Here is a 6,078-nt window from a genome sequence, read left to right as displayed (position 1 = left end):
CACAATACTTGAACAACTGAGTTGCCAAGCATGTTCTCAAACAAAGGAGTATAAAAGCAAATATACACAGAGGAACTGTAATGAGATCCCTGTATTGTTACCCCTCCAGGGATGAATAATGACAGCCCAACAAATGGCATATGAATTTCCTGAGGACTGACAGCCAGCTGGATTTCTTGTACAACTGTATCACTTCATGCATCTGTGGCCATGTCAAGGTAGATGGAATAAGAGTCAATCTCCACCAGTAGCACAGGGCTACTCAGGATGGAGTGGGAGGGAAGTACCAGACTGCCCAGGCACTTGCTGCTGTCTTTTGAAGACTTGTACTTAGCCTAGAAGCTCTGTAGAAGCAGATCCCAATGGATGCCATAAACCCTGTGGATCCACTGAAGTCCTTTGGACAACCTCAGCTGCAGTGTGCTAGATGAGGTGGTTTTACACTGAATTGAGGATCTGGCCCTCCACGCTGGAATTTAAGGCAAAGACCTGAAAAAAATTAATACACTATTATTCTATGACAATCCTGAATTGTCCAGGTCTCAGGATCACCTCAGCAGCCCACAGCCCATACTGCAGATGGAGATGCAACACACCTACAGCTGCACATGACTGTGCCCCCAGCTTTTGGGTAGGTATCTGCTAAATTTGACACCGCACTTCAGCAGGGCTGTCCTCCCCATGCTTTCTTTCTTGGTGCTGTGCACCCTAGGACATCTGGGCTTTGGAGCTTCCCCCTAGCAGAGCTGTGTTAGTACTTGGCTTGAAGTTTACTTTTTCCATCATTCTTGTGACTAAAGAAAGCCAAGTACAGTCTGACACATCTGCTGTCGATTCTGTTTTAGTCCATCGCTGAACAGCAGTTAGCATGGATTTGGATACCAGTACAGCCCAGTGGCCCCAGCACATCTCCATATCTGCTTGATAGACCTTCATCTGCAAGTCTGCTCAGATATAAGCTGGGACATTGGGCTTTCACCTCCCCTCCTGCTGCAGAGGCACATCCAGCTGTTTAGGTCCTTGCTCTGATCCCCACTGCCCCATCTGGCTGCCTTATGCTGGGTCAGAATTAGCAAAAGTGTTAGTGCCACTCCATTTTCCAAAAAGTTGTTTTCTTAGTTTTTAACTACATGGAAGTTTCTGCAGAGCAGTTTTCCACAGGTGAAGTGGATTTTCCATGGGAAATAATGAAAATCTGAGGAGGAGAATTGAGTCAAAAAACTCCTTTGTGTTTTAGGGGAGTTTTCCTTGTTGGGCTTTTTGGTTTTAAAGTTTTGCTTTGGCTTAGGAGGAGGGAAGAGTAAGACAGAGTAGAGCAGCTCTGCATCTTCTACAGCAGGTTGTAAACAACATGGTCTCTCCTGTGGCCACTGAGATGTGGGATCCTGGATCTAGAGCAGGTTGGCCAGAACCTTTCACAGTCCTCAGCAGTGACATGTCATGCAGCAACCAGAGTCCTCCAGCTTTATGGGCTGCAACCACATGAATGTGATTCACCAGCTCACTTTCCCCCTGTTCTTCCCTGAGCTCAATTTTGGGAATTCAGCACTGGCGCCTGGCTGGTCATCCAAGAGGACACAGATGAGAGAGGAAGACTATGACAAATCCAAGCCAGCTGTATCTCTATTCCCCATGAAAGCTGTTGGTGAAGCACTAGGGAAACACTGAGCTGTAGGTGACTTCTCTTATCCCAAACTAACCAGCAGTGCAATTTCAGTCCTGATGAGAGCTTAAAGAGCTGCGGCTAGTCAGCCTTATCCAACTTAAATTATGCATTTATTGTCTCGGTGGGCATGACCCACTGGGTTTCAGAAATACTTTACATATAAAGTACCTCTAAGCAACCCCAGCCCATGCAAAGGGCACAGAAAGACAATATTTGAGGTATCCCTATACAGGGTTACCTTACCCACTTTCCATATCACCCTTCAGCAATCTGTTTACTGCCTGCAGCTTCCTCCCAGGCTCACCCTTTGAAGGTGGTAAAATTCTGCCAGCTGAGCTCTGCCTGCCTGGCATTTCTGGCTGTGTGCTCCCTCCTGCTTTCCCCAAGGGAAAAGCAGCTCTAGCTGTCTGTCCGGGTCATCTGCCAACCAGGTTACCTTGCAGCAACCCAGGCTGGCTGGAAACAGCGTTCCTCCCACGGGAGATGCAGTAGGATCGCTCTCGGTGACTGTGGGTAGTAGGCTCTGCTTCTGCAGTGGTTGAAAACAAAGGAATTTTTTGGAGGTTCAGGCCAATATATGTAAAGCACCCAATACTTAAATGGCTTTCTAAATTACCTGAGTTACTTTGATCTGCAGCCGGGACTGGAAGTTTCATAAGAACAGGTATTTGCTAATCTCTTTAGGTTATGTTCAAGGTCTGCCTTGACCACAGAAGGGAATCTGATGCACTGCTAGAGAAAACCCAGGCAGAGCATGGACCTCTAAATTACAGATTCACCCATATTCGCCTATGAGCAGCCGAAAAGAAAGGTTCATCTCCAGTTCTTTGCTCTTGGAGCTACCTGGGCTCAGAGGTGGGATACTGGATGCAAACTACATGTCTGATCCAGTCCTGTATGGGAACATCCTCAGAGCTTGCTCCAGGGACTTGGAAACAAGCCGAATTTCGGGTAACAAACCATTAATAAAAAACAAGACGTGAACCAAAGCAGTAAAGCAGGAAGACTGACACTTCCAATAACCAGGACGCACATGCCTGGAACAGAGCCGCAGATGATAGGTAGAGGAACCAAATTTAAAACTTCTGCAACAGCTTCTATCTATGAGAAAAGCCAGGGATGCTGTGAAAAACAGAAAAGCCAGCAATGCTCTGTGAAAAGCACTTGACAAAATTCCGAGAATTGCAGGAAAAAGCCTCTTTTTTTGTTAGAACAAAAGGCCAAACCAGAACCTGTGCATCCAACTTGGTACTAGAAAAAAGAATAAGGGAGGCCTCAGAGAGCAAGGACAAGCTGAGGTCCTGGGGAAGACCTGGGGTAGAGCCTACCAGGGTTCCTGGGGAGGGAGGCTAGAGTCATGCCATGAAACCCAAGCTAGAGTCCCTGCCCCCTTTCAAGGGTGATGCAGAATTATCTAGGGATGCTGTTCTTATTAAAAAAGAAAAAAAAATTCTTTGCTTCAATGCCAAAAAGTTATATAAAAATAATTCATGGCCAGATTAATGCAAGAGAGAAAGTCATTAGAAATCAAAAATGAGATAATTCTGCTGTAGACATGAGTGATGGTAAGAAATAAATTATATTTGGCTGACATTACTTAATTAGTTGGAAACATGGTGCTTTCTTAAATTTTCTTTGGTGAAGCTTTTAAGCTTTTGACACATAAATTCCCAGCTAAATAACCTAGATGTCAAAGCAGCCAGTTGCATCTTCTCTGCCAAGCCATTTTTTGAGCATATTATTTTAAAACTTGATTCCTTTGTTCAGAATTTTGGTTGCTACCAGGGCACAGCATGTAATTTCTGGCAAGAGCCCAATATCCAGACAGGACTTTGTTCCCGAGGACAGCTGGTACCAGTGTCCTCCCTACCAGCTCCTGGTGGGATAGGGAAAAGATCAAGCCAAGACAAATGGTGATGCCTTCATTGCTGTAAGCAGCTTGAATAACCAGTAACACTTAGCACTGCTGTAGTGCTTCTCATCAAGCACCTCAGAGGAGTTAATGAGCATGAATTAAGCCTCCCAATTATAGCTGGCTATATAAATAGCTGCAAACAATATTCCTGGAGGATGCTTTTCAGTTTTTAACCAAATTGCTACAGTGATGGTGGCTGATTCTTCCAATCCTGTTTGTAAGCCCCTTCTCAGGGGGAGGAGGAAATTGTGAAGGCAGAAGTTAAGATCTAAAAATCCTGCAGGACTGAATCATGGTCTGCTGGAAAATAAGGGAAAGCAGCAGTAAACAGAGCAAACAGCTTAGGGAGAAGAGTTTAGAGACAGCGAGATCAACCAACCTACCCTGTCTTTGGTACCAGTTGCTCCCTCCCAGTGAATTAGGGTATAGGACCCTGCAATGATCTGGAATAGGTGTTTTAATGAAATTAATTATAATCTGCATATGGGGGAAATCCTGACTGACAGAAATATCTGAGGACTCATGATGGCCATGAGGTTTTATCCAAGCTGAAGCTACCAACACTAACATTTGACACAGGAATTCCTCTCTCTAATAAAGAAGCCATTAAACAAGGTGCTGAACACTTACCTTGCATAGAAATGTTTGAATGATTTATAACTAATTAGTCAGTATTATTACCTTTTTAAATATATGCATTAAGAAAAGAGTTAACACCATGGTTCTTAACCACAGAGAGAAATTGGAGGATAATAAAGTTTAGCTTTAAATAAAGCTATTAACGGACAGATCTAGTGGCTAAGTAAGATTTTTGAAAGAGAGAAAAAATAACAAAAACTCAGAAAGGGAAGCAAAGCAATTCCTATTGCAATATCCTGGTGGTTAGGGAACTGGGACTGCCAGCAACACAAACTGTCAGCCATCTGTATACCAGTCCCAAGGAAAAAAAAAAGCACTCATTAATAATGACTTCTTCCTGAAACCAGGCCCCAGTAAAAACTCTCAAGCTTCAAGGTTGTTTTAAATGCATCATTTTGGTCCAAAGCCCAATAAACATGGAACTACCTACAAAACCCACCAACTTTTTCAATGGCTTTCTTAGCATGGACTCAACTCCAAGCTTTAACAGCACTTTTTTGCCTTCACAGATCCTGCCCAGATGTTTCCCTAGTGCTTACAAGCTACCCCAGCTCTTTCCTTCCTCATTTTAACCTTCCCTCACCCTCCTCAAAGAGGTCTCCACACCCTCCAGGTGCCATATGGAGGTGCTCACAGCAGCAGCCCTTTCCCTTTCAGGTAAATTCCTCCCTGCTCTGTGCTTTCTCATCCCTGGCATCTGCATCTTTGCAATGTGACACCCATCTGGGAGGTTACCTCAGTGCCAGACCCCAAGCACCTTCACGAGAAACACCACATTCATTTGCACAACCTGGAGACCTGGTTGATTTTTAGATGAAAGCAATAGCTCATCACCTTTCTTCCACCAACCTAGAGAAAAATTAAATCCACCTTAGTTATCACCATCATTAGCCACAACCTTTCATTGGCTGCCTCTGCCTCACCTACCTCTTCATCAAACCATTCTCCTTCAAGAGCTTCCTCCTTTAGCAGAAGTCCCCAAAGCTACTAGAAGACCCTTCAGGCCATCTCCTTCAGAGCAAACACTTCTCTGTATTCAGGATGCGATCCCACAAACAACACAGACACTCTTACCTTTTAGACGGTCTTGCCAAAAGAGCATCTCAGAATGGGGCCCAGTCCAAACTGAGCGGGGAAACACTCCCCAATATCCACAAGCCCAGGTGCAACTGGGAATAGCCTACAGGGAGATGCAGAGGACAGTACAGATGCTGAACGCCATTTCACAGGGACATACCTCCCCTCCCCTCTGCAGCACCAGTCGCCCTGTGAAGGAGAAGCACCCACATCCCAGAACTGAGTAGCTCTTACAAAATACAAGAATGAGGGACAGCACTCTATGAGCTGTTGCAAAACCAGGTTGAGCTCAGACCTAGGCTGCGTACAGGATTGACATCTCCTAGGGAATTAGCAGAGGAGCACCTGGTTTTGAATGCAATCAAGGTGAGGTGAGAATGAGGTAACTAGTTGCTCAACTCCATCAAGCTGAGGTCAGCTCGCAGCACATCCAGCTGTGCCGCTCGAAAGGTACATGGGAATTTTAAAGTAAAATCTACATATATATATTTTCAAAATGAGGTACCTATAGAGGTTAGGCATTGCCAGAGTTTGGGAGCAGCTAATTACAATCCTGACGAGCTGGAGGCTTCCAGGCTGAACTCTTGCTAAATCGCCATATTAAATCTTGTGCTTACTTTTGACTCCTTTTCTAGAAGGTCTCTGAAAAATGGGCAATCTGAAAGACTCCCATCAATTACTCTGCACGGGATGCAAGACTTGCTAAGAAAAATTAAATTGTTTTAATTCAGTTTAGTTAAGTGGCAATTGCTACATTACATAAATCTGTAATGTTCTTTAG

Source organism: Harpia harpyja, chromosome 14, assembly GCF_026419915.1.
Source record: "Harpia harpyja isolate bHarHar1 chromosome 14, bHarHar1 primary haplotype, whole genome shotgun sequence".
NCBI lineage: Eukaryota > Metazoa > Chordata > Aves > Accipitriformes > Accipitridae > Harpia > Harpia harpyja.
The sequence above is the reverse complement of the archived record's forward strand: the minus strand, read 5'-3'. Positions refer to the sequence as shown.